The 16780-nt window shown below is 47.4% G+C and overlaps 1 pseudogene; it reads right to left on the reverse strand.

Annotated features, from left to right (window-relative positions):
- Window positions 1-15221, reverse strand: part of LOC119923070 — a 28335-nt pseudogene extending 13114 nt beyond the window's left edge.
- Between the last annotated feature and the right edge of the window lie 1559 nt (window positions 15222-16780).

Consider the following 16780-nt stretch of genomic DNA (forward strand, 5'->3'; position numbering starts at 1 on the left):
CTGGGGGCGCGCCAATATCACTTCTGTTCACCAGCTGGAGGGCCTGAAAAGTACAGGGATAATTTCCATATCCAATGACAAACGACAGGAAAATTTGCATATTTGATATCCTATGTGGGAGTCTCATTACGTTTGCACCTACATTCTCCTGAAGTCCTTTTGAACACTTCCATTTCCATACATCCCTATTTTAGCCATCTCTTCCTCCTGTTTGTAAATCAATGAATTGCTGTATTCCTTCACTGTTAAGCACTTACTGTCGAGCACTGTTGTAAGCGCTGTGGTATCTGGGGCCCAGAGAAGCGAAGCGACATACACAAGGTCACATGGCAGACAAACGGCAGAGCCGGGATTAGAACCCAGATTCTCTGACTCCTAAACCTTGGCTCTTTCCACTAGGGCACACTGCTTCCCACTGCTCATTAAATGTCTTCCATCCCCTTTAGAGTATAAGCACCTTGAAAACAAGGATCAAGTTTCCTACCTCTATTCTACCCTCCCAAATGCTCGGTATAGTGTTCTGTACCCAGTAGGTGTTGCCGTCTGCCTCCACGCGTCCAGCGCAGTGGGGAGACGGGCACTCACAATGGAAGAACGCAGGCCAGGCGAGTCTCAAGGTGGACAAGGAGACTCTTTATTCAGCACACTGTGGAGGATTTTATACAGTGAGGAGCCTCAAGGGAGTCAGGGGACAGGCGGATGACTGCAAGCTTATCAGCAAGGCTGAGCTTATCAGCAAGGCTGAGCTTATCAGCAAGATTGAGCTCATCAGCAAGACTGAGCTCATCAGCAAGGCTGAGCTCATGCTTAGATCGGCACGTCCTAAGGCAATTCTCAGAACAGCACCAAGTTATTTATCTAGCAACCTGACTTCCTTCATTGTTCCTTGTAGGTCTTCCTGTGAGCACGGAAGGCCTGGCTTACTACCTAGGCCCAGATGTTAGGTCTGCCACAAGTCCCCCCTTTTGTTTTTGAAACAATTGCAAAACATGGATTTGAGTAAGAAGTGGGCGAAGGAAGACAGATAGCCATCGGGCAACGCAGGGCAGGCAAAACAGGGCCAAGATCAACAAAATAATATATGGGAGACTATGAAGCAGCATTGGGAGCCAATTAAAAGGATTAACCGCCTCAAGGGCAGAAATGATTGGTGAAGCAATATCGGCAGGAATGGCCAAGGGAGGGGTATGTTGCATAGCATTAGAGAGTGAGGTAAGGGGTGACAAATCAAGGGAGACATTCGAAGAATGCCAGGCTCCTTGGAGCCGATTTCGGATCGCGGACCACGAAAATCCGGGAAATGTGGCATTATAATAATATGGGGTCACACAGATATGAGGGTAACGATAATCACAACGTTGAAAAGAAAGTTGAGTGCGAGTAGCAAGGAGGGAGACATTGACAAGTGCTTCTTCTCCTGGTCCTTCCCATGGAATCGCATCCCCCCCTACAAGGTCAGAAGCATTAGTGAGAATATCTCCCACCGAGTCCTGCCACGTAACTGGCCGCACCCACGGAGGGTACGGAACAAAAGTCCAATAGTCCTCAGTAATCACAACAGTGGAGGAGGCGAGAATCAGGAAAACAATCATCATTTTTAGGAACTTTGCTGCTGATCCTCCAGAGGAAGAGTAGCGTAGTCTGTCTCCTGGTTCTCGGTCAGCTCCTGAAGTATGCAGGGTGAGGGAGGGCGTGCTGAAGAAAGGACGCGGCGTATGTTCTTTGTAGGTATCCAGATCGGGCGGTCCTCAGTTTCTGAAAAGACACAAGCATAACTTCGGCCCCACGTTAATAAGGGATCTGGCCCTCGCCACTGTCGCGTGAGGGGGTCCTTCCATTTTACTCTTTCTGGGTGTTCCTTAGTTTCCCTACCACCCCATTTTTCAGCGGGGGTGAGACCTTTGTCATCCATAGTTAAAAAATTAAGTGTATATATAGTGGATTGTAATTGTCTATGGAGAGAGGTCAGTTCATCTCCCCCTTTTTGTTTTTCCAAAAAGGCTTTGAGCCAACGATGATGATTTTCGACAGTGGCTTGACCCGTGGGATTGTATGGAATACCCGTAACATGGCGAATAGCAAAAATATTACAGAAAGACCGGAACGCTTTAGAAGTGTATGCGGGGCCATTGTCGGTTTTCAATACCTGTGGAATTCCCATAAAGGCAAAAGCAAGAAATAAATGATCCATAACATGTTTGGCTGATTCACCAGTGTGAGCCGACGCAAAAGTAAATAATGTACAGGTATCAACAGTAACATGAATAAAAGCCAATCTGCCAAAGGGAGGGTAATGTGTGACGTCCATTTGCCACAGCTTTCTTGGCGCAAGACCACGGGGATTCGTGGCTTCAGAGGCCGCAAGTAATGTAGTAACACAGGAAGTACAAACTTTCACAATAGCCCGGGCGCTTTCCCGAGAAATGCCAAATTGACGGCCTAACATTCCTGCCCCTTGGTGGAAGCGCCGGTGGGCTTGCGAGTCTGCGGCTGTAGCGTCTAAAGGGAGAAGAGCTGGAGCCAACAGTGGTGCAACAAAAATAATCGCCTTTGGTGCGCCAGCAATTTCCCTAGTAAGTAGGTCCGCACAAGCATTACCTTCAACCAATGGTCCAGGGAGGGACGAATGTGCCCTAATATGAGAAACATAAAAACGATGAGAACGAGCGCGAATCGTTGCTTGAAGTTCCTGGAACAAAGGAAAAATAGCTGCCTCGGAAAACCGGAGCGCAGCAGTCTCAATGTGAAGAGTAACCAAGTATGCATACAGGCTATCCGGGATAATAGTAAGTGATTGAGGGAAATCGCGAAGGACTGACATCACAGCTACAGGCTCCGCGTGTTGAGCGGAATGGGACAGAATGGGGATAACGCGGGAAGTGTCCGGAGGACAGTAGTAGGCAGCTCGGCCTTTCGTTCCATCTGTAAAAACTGTGGTAGCCCCTGGTGTTGGGTCCGGAACCGTGATGCAGGGGAATACCCATGCAGAAGGTGAGAAAACCTTTAAACGTGGAATATCTGGGAGACCAGCAACCCAAGCCCTGGTATGCATTGGCAAAAGGATCTGCCAATCGGGATCGTTGCCAAGAAGTGTGGCAAGTTGATCTGAAGTATATGGTTGGTATAATGCAGAGGGTCCGGTCCCAGAAAGGACGGTAATGCACCGAATTAAACGACCCAATAACTGGGCTACCAAAGTCGGATATGGGGAAACAGAGCGGTGGGGCTGAGTGGGCAAATGCATCCACTCAACCAATTGTTGTTCTTGACATATAACCCCTTTAGGCATGACAGAGGTGGGAACGACAACGGCGGATAAGGGTATCCCTGGGGTGACACGGTCCACCGTAGCCTGAGCCAATTTTTTGACTACCTGCTCTAACTCCCGGGCAGCTTGTGGTGAAAGGGAGCGGGGGGAAGACAGCTCCGGGGCTCCTCGCAAGGTAGCAAAAAGGTGAGATAATTGATCGGTGGGAATTCCAAGATAAGGGGGCACCCAGTTTAATTCCCCCAGTAATTTTTGGAAATCATTAAGGGTTTTTAATTTTGAAGCATCCAAGGTAGGGGTCACAGGGAACACTGTCCGATCTGTCAAAATATGTCCCAGATAGGTGATAGGGGGCTTTGTCTGGACTTTCTCGGGTGCAACCCGCAGCCCTCCAGATTCTAGAGCCGCCAGAAGAGCAGGCCGTAAGGCGTGTAGTTGGGCTGCGGTGGCGCAAGCACATAATATGTCATCCATATAGTGAATAATATATGCCTCAGGATGCTTGACGCGGAGCGGCGTTATCAGAAGCGCAACGTAAGTCTGGCACATTGTGGGGCTATTTTTCACTCCCTGGGGGAGGACCGTCCAATGATATCGCGTAGTAGGTTGAGTCCTGTTGGCCACAAGGACTGAAAACGCAAATCGAATACGATCGTCCGGGTGGAGCGGAATAGAGAAAAAACAATCCTGAATATCTACTACTAATATCGGCCAATTCCTAGGGATCATAGCCGGGTTCGGGAGCCCAGGTTGCAGCGCTCCCATCGGCTGCATCGTCTTATTGATTTCTCTGAGATCAATCAACATCCTCCAGGCCCCCGAGCACTTTTTTATCACAAAGACAGGGGAATTCCAAGGGCTATCGTAGGGTCCAATATGCCCCGCCGCTAATTGTTCCGCGACTATCACTTGTAAAGCAGCCAATTTCGGGGTTGGTAGCGGCCACTACTAGTTTCATTGTATAGGACGACTGTAACCCAAAATCGCGAATACTTTTCCGCAACTCCTTAATCAACTCATAAGGGAGAGAGTCATACTGAGCCGGCCGCCCGGGAAGATACGCCACCGGCATCGCTTGCAGTAGCTGTCCATCCCCTCGGCGCAATGCCTCCTGCCGGCAGCCCGAAAGGGCCCCGGTATAGGCAGGCTGCACCGTAGCAGGCACAGCATATACATACGGCGGCGCAGCAGACAAAGGGGGAGCAAGGGGGGAGGGGGAACGATCGACGAACGGGATACCGCCTGCAGGCGCTGGGTCTGCAAAAGGTCCTTTGCTGTGGGTGCGGCAGCAGCCGTCGTTGTAAGAGGGGCCAAAGGCGGGTATAGATCAGATCCCTCCTTCGGGTCTGCAGTCCCAGAGTCAGAAGGATCGCCAGAGTCATTATGATCCTGGTCTCGAAACAAGTCCTCGGGATCCGGAACAGTAGCGTACACTGGCTCCAATTCTTCTGTTGGAGGCAAAACTTCAAAGGACAGGGGGTCCTCCTGATCACTCCTTGACCCCAAGTCACACGCCGCCGGCGTCTCCCGTAACACCCGTTCAGCGGGATGCAGCTCCCGCAGCGCCGTAAAAACAGTTTTCCATGTAATCAGTACCCCTTTGGGTAGGGACTGGGACAAGCTTTCACGATTCTGTAGCTCCCTGTAAGTCCCTGTAAGCATCTCGAAAGTGATTTGAACTGGAGGTCGGGCATGATCATTGCGACGCGCTTGCTCCGAGCACAAATCAAAAAATTCTTCCTTCCAAAGCAAATAGTCTCCTCCATCCAGGACAGTCTTGGCTAATGTTTGCCAATCATACGGGCAAAGAATTGAGGAAGCAATACTTTCTATGAGTGCCAGCACATAAGGAGCGGTGGGCCCATATGTCGCAGCACCCTGTTTCACTTCTTTTAATAGTTTGAAATTCAGGAGTTCGTGGGTACATATTAACTGACCAGGTTTAGCGGGGTCAGGTTGCTCCATCACAGGGAAACCCATCAATAATTCAATAGGTATCTCCTCTCCCCCTTCCATAGCAGCCCCCATCGCTCGCTGCAGAGGTGTTTTTGCTGGTTTCGGGACCCATGGAGGGGGTGGTGGAGGTGGTGGTGCGGAAGCAGTTGGCTCAGTGAAAGGATTCCACTTTCCTTTCCTTCGGAAACCAAGGGCAGCATTTTTCCACGCATTCCAAAAATTGTTCAGTCTGGGCAGTGGTGATAATCAACCCACGCTCCTTTACAGCATCCTTAAGTATTTGGATATAATGATTCCGAGAACGGAATTGAATTTGTCCCATTTTCTTCCCTGCTGTAAGCCTGGTGTTTGAAAATGAAAGTAAATTTAAATGCCCTCACCTTTTCCTTTCTTTGGTGAGTCACTGCGCAGCGATGAGGTGCTTCGTGAGGGTTGCGGTGCTGAGTCTGAGGGTCCAGGCTTCATGTCCCTGTCCCTGTTCGGGCGCCATTTGTTGCCGTCTGCCTCCACGCGTCCAGCACAGTGGGGAGACGGGCACTCGCAATGGAAGAACGCAGGCCAGGCGAGTCTCAAGGTGGACAAGGAGACTCTTTATTCAGCACACTGTGGAGGATTTTATACAGTGAGGAGCCTCAAGGGAGTCAGGGGACAGGCGGATGACTGCAAGCTTATCAGCAAGGCTGAGCTTATCAGCAAGGTTGAGCTTACCAGCAAGATTGAGATCATCAGCAAGACTGAGCTCATCAGCAAGGCTGAGCTCATGCTTAGATCGGCACGTCCTAAGGCAATTCTCAGAACAGCGCCAAGTTATTTATCTAGCAACCTGACTTCCTTCATTGTTCCTTGTAGGTCTTCCTGTGAGCACGGAAGGCCTGGCTTACTACCTAGGCCCAGATGTTAGGTCTGCCACAAGTTGGTGTTCAGTTGATACTACTAGAATGTAAGGTCTGGGATCAGATAAAAGTAATAATAATAATGTTGGTACTTGTTAAGTGCTTACTATGTGCCAAGCACTGTTCTAAGTGCTGGGGGAGATACAAGGTAATCAGGTTGTCGCTTGTGGGGCTCACAGTCTTTATCCCCATTTTACAGATGAGGGAACTGATTCCCAGAGAAGTTAAGTGACTTGCCCAAAGTCACACAGCTGACACTTGGCGGTGCAGGGATTTGAACCCATGACCTCTGACTCCCAAGTCCGTGCACTTTCCACTGAACCATGCTCCTTTACCTCTATTCTACTCTCCCAAGTGCACAGTAGAGTGGTCTGGACACAGTAAGTGCTCATCCTATTAAAGTGTAAGCTTCTCGAGGGTAAGGACCATTCATTCATTCAACCAATCGTATTTATTGAGCGCTTACTGTGAGTGCTTGGAAAGTATAAATCAGCAATAAAGAGAGACAACCCCTGCCTACACCGGGCTTACAGTCTAGAAGCGGGGAGACAGACATAAAAAAAAGTAAACAGGCATCAATAGTATCAATATAAATAAATAGAATTATAGATCTATACACATTTAAACAAGTAAACGTGAATTAATGTAAATACATAGAATTATAGATATGTACATATGTACACAAGTGCTGTGGAGAAGGAAGGGGGAGTAGAGCAAAGGGAGTGAGGTGGCGTCTCGGGGAGGGGAGGGAGAGCTGAGGAAAAGGGGGACCAGGTCTTCTACCTCTATTATACCCTACCAAGTGCTTAGTATGGCCTAGCAGCAGGAGCATGGGCTTGGGAGTCAGAGGTCGTGGATTGTAATCCCGACTCCACCACTTGTCTGTTTTGTGACCTGTGGTAAGTCACTTCACTTCTGTGTGCCTCGGTTACCTCATCTGTAAAATACTATTGATGCCTGTCTGCTTGCTTTGTTTCGTTGTCTGTCTCCCCCTTCTAATAATAATAATAACTATGGCATTTGTTAAGCATTTACTATGTGCAGAGCACTGTTCTAAGCGCTGGGGGGGAGACAAGGTGATCAAAGTGTCTCACGTGGGGCTCACAGTCTTAATCCCCATTTTACAGATGAGGGAACTGAGGCTCAGAGAAGTTAAGTTACTTGCCCAAGGTCACACAGCAGAGGTGGTGGAGTGGGATTCGAACCCATGACCTCTGACCCCAAAGCTCGTGCTCTTTCCACTGAGCCATGCCGCATCTAGACTGTGAGCCCTTTGTTGGGTAGGTATTGTCTCTGTTGCCGAATTGTGCTTTCCAAGTGCTTAGTACAGTGCTTTGCACACAGTAAGCGCTCATTAAATGTGATTGAATGAATGAATAAAATGGAGATTGAGACTGTCTGCTCCATGTGGGACAGGGACCGTGTTGAAACTGATTGCCTGGTATCAACTCCAGGGCTTAGAACAGTGCTTGGCACATAGTAAGTGCTAAACAAATACCATAATTAGTAGTAGTAGTAGTAGTAGTAGCACAATTCTCTGCATGTAGTAGTTGCTCAATAAATGCTATTGATTACTTGACCCTGTGTCTTGTTTCTGTTTAGTCTTCTAAGCATTTGGTGCAGTGCTTAGCACTCAGAAGGCACTTAATAAACACTATTGGTCAGTGACTGATTGATTCATTGACGGATTTATCGATCCCAAAAAGCCCGGTCCACAAGAAACAGAACATGGGTAAAGCATACCGAAGCTACAACACTGAGATCATTATAGGTTCGAAGTGAGTATTGCCTGCTCCAGTGAGAATAATAATTATGGTATTTGTTAAGCACTTACTATGTGCCGAACACTGTTCTAAGCCCTGGAAGCTGCGTGGCCTAATGGCTAGAGTACAGGGTTGGGAGTCAGAAGTACCTGGGTTCGAATCCTGACTCCACCCCTTGTCTGCTGTGTGAGCCCCTCTAGACTGTAAGCTTGTTGTGGGAGGGGAATATACCTGCCAACTCTATTATACTTTATTCTCCCAAGTGCTTAGCACAGTGCTCTGCACACAGGAAGCGCTCAAGAAATACGATTTATTGATTGATTGGTATAGCCGACGAGGCAAACAAACGTGTACAAAAACGCCAAGGGAGGTTGTGATTGCCAAGTGCTGAGGAAGCTGATTTGTATTAATAATAACTTAATAAATGAGTTTCTATTATTAATATAAGTTAATAATAAATATTCCCATTACAATAATAGTAGTAGCGGTATTTGTTAAGTGTGTGCCAATCTGTGCCAATCACTCTACTAAACATTGAGGGAAATATAAGATAATCGAGCTGGGCAAAGTTCCTGTTTGGCATGGGGCTCACAGGATAAGTAAGAGGGAGAATCCTTCAATCAGTCAATCAATGATATTTATTTACCGCTTCCTGTGTGTGGAGCACTGCACTAAGTGCTTGGGGAGTTGGTAGACACATTCCCTTCCCACAGTGAGTTAACGGTCTAGAGGAATGAATCAATCACTGGTATTTATTGAGTGCTTACCGTGTGCAGACACTTTACTAAGCACTTGGGAGAGTACAATATAACGGAGTTGGTAGACACATTCCCTGCCCACAGTGAGTTCATAGTGTAGAGGGGGGAACAGGTATTGAATCCTCTTTTTTACAGATGAGGAAAATGAGGCCCTGAGAAGTGAAGTGACATGCCCATAGTCACGCAGCATAAAGAGCCGGGATTGGAACCCAAAACCCGGTACTAAGAGCTTTGCTTTCTTTTGAACTTTCCCAAGCGCTTATTATAGTGCATTGCCCACAATGGGCACTTAATAAATACTTGTAATATCATAGAAGAGAACTGGACTCAGTGAATTCAATTTCAGAGCCTTCCTAAAAAAAATCCCATCTCTCCAGGAAGACTTCTCAGATTAATTCCTAACCTATCCTTCCAACTTGTCTTCGCACTTCTGTACTTTTTTCCTTTCCTCAGCACATACGCCTATGCAATTTTTATAACGCTGTTATTTATGGGCCCAGCACAGTGTTGTAAATGCTGAGATTGATAAAAGATAGACCTATTGGACAGAGTCCCTGGACTAATATTCCAAGAGGGAGGGAAAACGGGTATTGTATCCCCATTTAACCAATGAGGAAACTGAGGCACAGAAGAGTTAAGGGGCTTTCGAAAAGCCACACAGCTAAAAATAGCAAAGCCGGTTCTCAAACCCATATCTCATGTCGTTCAGTCCTGGATTAGGCTAGGATTTGTAAGGTCACATATGACAGTGTTACAAAAGATAATCAGTCAGTCAAACGATCAGTCAGTTGAATTTATTGAGTGCTTACTGTATGCACAGCATTGGGGTAAACATTTGGGAGAGAACACATAACAGAGTTGGTAGTCAGTGTTCAGTACTTACTATGTACCCGACACAGTATTAAGAAACAGGCTAATCAAGTTGGGTCCGGTCTTAATCTCCATTTTACAGATGAGGGGACTGAGGCACAGCGATGTGACTTGCTCAGGGTCACACAACAGACAAAAGGAGGAGGCGGAATTATAATCCAGGTCCTTGCGGCTCTCAGGCCCTGGCTCTAGCCACTGGGCCACGCTGCTTCTCATGCTCCTCCTTCACCTCTCAGTCAGGGAGTGAGCTGGGGGTGGGGGAATCCCCTCTAAAATCCTTCCTGCTGGACCGGCGGTGCCGACAGGATCCAGCGACCTCAGGAATTTGGAGGGGCAGGCGGTAAACAGACCCGAGAAGGAATCAGGATAAAGTCCAGCATTCTTTCACATCTGCTGTTCATTTCCCCCGCCTCTCCCTCCTCACTGCATGAGAAGCAGACCTCTGTGTGACTTGATTTCCCTTTAGGAAATGGGGCTGAATTTTCCGGCAGCTGCCGTCTCCTTTTTGGGTTTCCCTCAGCCCCGAGTGGCTTCTGCTGATCCTCAGCCCCGAGTGGCCTCATTCAATTGCTCCATCGAGCCGGTAGGCCCCTGAGGAAATCCACCCCTTTGTGTCTTATTAATAACTTTTTGAAGCGCTCCACTTGTTGCACTCTTAATGAGTCCACGAGAGCCTCCGTGCAATGGGCAATGCTTGGTTTCTAATTTCCACCGAGCTTTTAGCTTGGGGAGAGCCAAGTGTCAGAGCAACAGAGATGATTCTGGTGGCTCTTGGGCTGCTGGGATAGAGGGATGGGTAAGGGTCCCTGGGTAGGCCGGGGGCGGGGGCGGAGGAAGCTGAAACCCTCTCCCCCCGTCTCCGCTGTGTCCTAAGAGTGATTCCGAGCACGGTCTAGCAGAGAGGAGACTGAGGATGGAGTCGACCGGGGAAATCAGCCAGGTTCACTCCTTATTGGAGCGAAGTCTTCCCGACTCTCAGCTCCCGGACAAAGCCTCTTTGAACAGTTTTCCTCGGCTGACGAGTTGTATTCTCATCTAAACCTCGAAGCTACGTTAAAATGCGATGGACGAGGTTATTGAAAACACATACACATGCACACATATACACACATTCATATTTATATTACATTGTATTTATATCCATATCTATATGGATATATCCATATACATTTAGCCCCATACTCACACACACACACACACACACACATACATACACACACGCACACATAAACACACTGACACCCATACATGTTTGTGGTATACATGTATGCATATGTATTTGTATGCAGCCATAGATATGTTCAAATAATAATAATTATAATGCTGATGATGGAATTTGTTAAGCTTTTACTATGTGCCAAGCACTGTTCTAAGACCCGGGGTAGATATTAGGTAATCAGGTTGACCCTCGTGGGGCTCACAGACTTAATCCCCATTTTACAGATGAGGTAACTGAGGCACAGAAAAGTGAAATGACTTATACACACACCCACATGCATACATATGCATACATTATATATACATACATTATATATACATTATATACATGGTGTGCATATATCAATAATTCTGTTTATTCATATTGACGCTATTGATGCCTGTTTACTTGTTTTGATGTCTGTCTTCCCCCTTCTAGACTGTGAGTCTGTTGTTTGGTAGGGATTGTCTCTGTTGCTGAATTGTCCTCTCCCAAGCGCTTAGTACAGTGATCTCCACATAGTAAGCACTCAGTAAATATGATTGAATGAAATACAATGGAATGAAATGTGATTGAATGAATTTGTGCATATGTGCATGGGCACAGATATGCACATATGTGTGTTTATATATGTCAACGTACACCCACACGTATATGGGCATGCATGTATGTGCATATGCACCTGTATGCACACTCACAAATGCACGTGACTACACTCACGCATATACGTGAACACATATGTAGACGTATAAGTGCGTACCTATGCAGGGGATGCAGCCGTGGCTTAGTGGATGAGCCCAGGCTTGGGAGTCAGAGGTTGTGGGTTCTAATCTAGGCTCTGCCACTTGTCAGCTGTTTGACATTGGGGCAAGTCACTTAACTTCTCTGTGCCTCAGATCCCTCATCTGTAAAATGGAGATGAAGACTGTACACACCACGTGGGACAACCTGACTACGTTATATCTCCCCCAGCACTTAGAACAGTGCTCATCACACAGTAAGCGCTTAACATATACCATCATCGTTATTATTATTACCTACACTCTCACACATACATGTGTATTCATACATGTATACATACACACTAGGGTGGCCATTCACCAAAATTCTACACAGAACAAGATTGTTTTCCAGCTGGTATTTCCCCTGTCCAATCAATCAATCGGCGATGTTAATCAAACATTGAGTTCTGTACTGTACTAAGCATTCAGCTCTAAGTACCAAGCACTGAGAAGAGTTCAAGAGAAGCAAGAGACACACTGCCGTGCCCTCAAAGAGCTTACAATTTAATGGGGGAGAGATCAAATGTATTTAAAAGAATAAAAGCAGAAAGGAAAATGAGGATTTAACAGGAAATGAGTCAGGATGTAATGGTTGAATACAAAATTGAATGTGTAAGTACGTATAAGGATAAATATAACAAATAATGAACATATACATACATACGTATCAATCAATTGGTAGTATTTATTGAATATCTTCTCTGTACAGAGCACTGTACTAAAGGCTTGGGAGAGTATCAGTCTCCCCCTCTAGACTGTTAAAATCACTGTGGAAATGGGCTGCTCCAACCTGATTAACTTTTATCTACCTCAGCACTTAGTACAGTGCCTGGCACATAGCAAGTACTCGGCTAAGACCATTTAGAGAGAAAAAAGCATGGGATCAGTATTTCAACCTTCCCTAATTGGGGCAAATATCCCTCACAATCCTCCAGGGAAACGACCTCTCTGTATTAGCCTTTTGTGTGCTATTAGGAGCTACCAAAGACACAATACTCAATCGATCACTTGATGGCATTTATTGAGTACCTACTGAGTACTACCCCAACGCTAAGTACTGTATTATTATTATTATTATTATTATTATTATTATTATTATTATTATTATTATTATTATTATGGTATTGGTACTAGCAGAGGGGTAGATACAACTAAATCAGGTCGGACACATTCCCTGTCCCACACTGGTCTCACAGTCTGTTTCATTTTCTGCTTATTTGATGGTATTTGTTTTAACACCTATCACGTGTCAGGCACTATACTAAACTCTGGGGTAGATGCAAGCTAATCAGATAGGAAACAGTCCGTGCCCCACATGGAGATAACGGTCTTAATCCCCATTTTACAGATAAATTACCTGAGGCTCAGAGAAGTTAACTGGCTTCTCTGTGTAAAGGAGAGGGAGAACAGGGATAGAATCCTCATTTTACAAGGGAGAGACTGAGGCAGAGAGAAGTGAAGCGACTTGCCCGAGGTCATGCAGCAGACCAGGGGAAGAGCAGGGATTAGATCCCAGGTCCTCTCACTCCCAGACCCATGCTCTATCCACTAGACCGTGCTGCTTCAAATTATTGAAGTGCATACGACAGTAGCTCTCAGTACAGTGCTCTGCAGACAGCACGAGCTCAATAAATACGATTGAATGAATAGTAAGTCATACGTTTCCTTCCTTTGAGTAGCGTACAGTATAATAGAGATCTATGAGATCAATCTGTCACTGGCAGTTATTGAGCACCTACTCAGTGTTAGGTACTGTACTAAATGCTTGGAAGAGTACCAGACACTTGCCCCCCTCCCTCAAGAAGTTTATAGGCCAAAGGATATAGCGTGCAACCAAGTTTTCTCTTTTTATTCTATCACAGACCTACTGAGTTCTCGACACTGTACTAAATGCTGGGGAGGGTATACAGAAGAGTAGCAAAACACATGATAATAATAATTACGTTACTTGTTAAGTGCTCAGTATATGCCAATCATTGTTCTAAGCGCTGGGGTAGATACAAGGTAATCAGGTTGTCCCACATGGGGCTCACAGTCTTCATCCCCATTTTCCAGATGACACAGCTGAGGCACAGAGACACATGATCATAATATCATTATTAGCAGTATTAGTATTAATATCATCATCATCATCAACATTATGGCATTCGTTAAGTGCTTACTCTGTGTCAAGCACTATACTAAGTGCTGTTGTAGATACACGCTACTCAGGTCAGACATAGTCCCTGCCCCAAATGGGGCTCAGGTCGAAGTAAAAGGGGGAACATGATTTGAATCTCCACTTTATAGAAAAAGAAACTGAAGCACAGAAAAGAGGACTGACTAGCCCAAGGCAACATAGCAGGAAAGTCGCAGAGCTGAGAGTAGAATCCAGGTCCCATGACTTCCAGGCCCGTGTTCCACCCATTTGGACACACTGTTTCTCTAAACTTGTCTATATATAGTATATACGTATATTTACTATATATATACACTATATATATATATATATATATCAATAAAGCAAGCAAGCAAGCAGTGGTATTTATAGGGCACTGACTGTGTGCAGAGCACGGTACCAAGCACCTGGGAGAGTACAATAAGTTTACAGACAACAGGGGAAGACAGACATTCAAATAAATACTTTTAATCCTTTATTCCGAGTCCATCAGCTGCCAGCCCCCTTTGATTTGTTTCACTGATTAGAGTACTTGTTAAAGCACTTATTATGCTCCAAGCACTGTACTAAACAGTAGGGAAGATATTGGATGATCAAGTCCTACATGGGACCCACAGTCGAAGTAGGAGGGAGAACAGATACTGTACCCCCATTTTGCAGATGAAGGAACTGAGACAGAGAGTACATTTAATTCAATCAGTCATATTTATTGCGTGCTTATCGTGTGCAGAACACTGAACCAAGTGTTACGGAGAGTACGATGTAGCAATAAACAGACGCATTCTTTGCCCATAGCAAGCTTACGGTGTAGTGGTACACTCTAGAGCTACAGTCTAAAGAAGTGAAATGACTTGCTTAAGGTCACCCAGCAGGTAAGTGGGGGAATCAAGAAATGAACCCACTGCGAGCTCGTTGTGGGCAGGGAAATGTTCTGTTTATTGTTATATTGTACTCTCCCAAGTGCTTAGTACAGTACCTTGCATACAGTGCTCTGCACACAGTAAGCACTCAATAAATGCAATTGAATGGATGAAGGAATGGAAAGAAGCGCTCAATAAATAAAATTGACTGAATGAATGCAGTCCTCTGACGCCCAGCTCCGTGAGCTGTGCACTATGCTACGCTGCTTCTGAGGAGTATAATCTCCCCGTGGACAGGGAATGAGTCTCCTGTTGCGTTTTACCAAGCGCTCAGTCCAGCGCACCGGCTCCAGGAGGAGTTCAGTCCATAGCACTCCTAAGGGTGCTAAAGAGAACTCAGCGGGCCTAATGTCTGCCTCAGCAACTTCCGGATTGCCCCCTTGACCTCCTCGCTCCTCGGGTTGTCGCTGAGGGAGTTGAGGACGCCATAAGGCATGCCCACGAGCCTGTCGCTTCCGGAAGAGTGGCCGGAAGATGACCGAATGTAGGTGAAGAGGGCGGGGACGTAGAAGTGGCCGACGGCCAGTAGGCAGGAGGTGCAGGAGGACCAGGCCCGGTGCTTCCCCTCGGCCGAGCAGCTCTTCAAGATGACGGCCGTGACGTGGCCGTAGGAGCCTAAAGTGTTGGAGAAGGAGCTGATCCCGCCCACTGGCATAGCGGGACAGGGCCGTCACAGGAGTGACGTCTCAGTAGTACTGGTCCACCAGGTTGGAGCGGCAGAAGGTCAACGTGAAGGTGAAGGATGTGTGCAGGGGGGAGTTGAGGAAGCGGGCCGGTCAGGCCCTGGCCGCCCGCGCGAAGAACACCCTCCCGTCCACGAGAACAGTGTAGCGGAGAGGGCAGAGGATGGCCAAGCGACGGTCAGAGGCCGTGACCGCCAGGAGCAAGATGTACATCCTTACCGGAGCCACCAGGAAATAGAGCTGAAAGGCGCACCCGGCCAACGATATCGCCGGTCTCCGGAGGCGAGGCCCCGCAGTATCTTGGGCACCGTGGTTGTGGGGCGGGAGACTTCCAGCAACGACAGGTTGGCGAAGAAGAAGTATTTGGGGGTGTGGAGATGGCGGTCGGCCCAGAGCGCAAGGAGGAGGAAATCGTTGGCCAGGAGCGTGCCCGAGTAGATATCGTGAAAGGCCGCGAATCGCACGTCCGGCCGGTCCGACAATCCGCCGGTCACCCCGGTCCCTTTGCCCTCTGCCATTCGCGGGCGGTTAACTTGATTCATTCGTTCATTCGCATTTATTGAGCACTTACTGTGTGCACCTACTCGATCCGACAGTAGGCAAGAAGGACCTGGGTGCTAAGCCCTCTTGTCTGCTGGGTGACCGTGGGCGAGTCGCTTCGCTTCTCTGGGCTTCGGTTTCCTCATCTGTAAAATCGGATTGAGATTGTGTCCAGTCTTACTAGCGCGCTTACTGTGTGCAGAGCACTGTACTAAGCGCTTGGAAAGTACAATTCAGCAACAGATAGAGACAATCTCTACCCAACAACGGGCTCACAGTCTTAGCTCTACCACTTGCCCGCTGAGTGACGTTAGGCAAGTCACTTCACTTTTCTGGGTCTTGGCTTTCTCATCTGTGAAACGGGGATTCCCTACCCGTTCTTTCTCCTCCTTAGACTATATGTCCCATGTGGCGTCTGTTGATCGGCCTGCCCCCGCCTGGACATCTGCACCCCCGCCTGAGGACACCGAGGAACCTGGGCTGAGTCCCTACCCACCCCAGCATCACTAGACTTACCCCGCGAAGCCATCTCCACTCTGTCCAAGTAGCCAACTGGAATCGTGGGACATTGTGTTCCCCTGCTTAATCGTAAACAATTGTGTCCCCTTGCTTGATCATGAACATTGTGTCCCCCTGCTTCCATCCCCCCCTACATTAGCGACCTTCTTTGAGAAGCCTCCCCACTTACCCCTTCCCGGTCCGGACCTGACTGATTAGCCCCTTGCTCCCCTCTCCCGGGAAAAAGGCCCTTGTTATCACCGAGTTACTTTAACAACAATGCCATACGCACTTAGTCAGCCCAGACATGCTATTTGGCTGTTCACTCCTCTCCGCAGGCATCTCCTCTCCCATGACCCCCCTTAACAGTTCCGCCCTACTCCAGACCTTCCATCCATAGGACTCCATCCTCCACCACCTCAGAGACATTTTTGCCAAGAGCCCGTGGACTCTCCTTGCCATTAGCCCCTTTGACTTGATTTGACTGACCCAT

Source organism: Tachyglossus aculeatus, unplaced genomic scaffold (genome assembly GCF_015852505.1).
Source record: "Tachyglossus aculeatus isolate mTacAcu1 unplaced genomic scaffold, mTacAcu1.pri scaffold_140_arrow_ctg1, whole genome shotgun sequence".
NCBI lineage: Eukaryota > Metazoa > Chordata > Mammalia > Monotremata > Tachyglossidae > Tachyglossus > Tachyglossus aculeatus.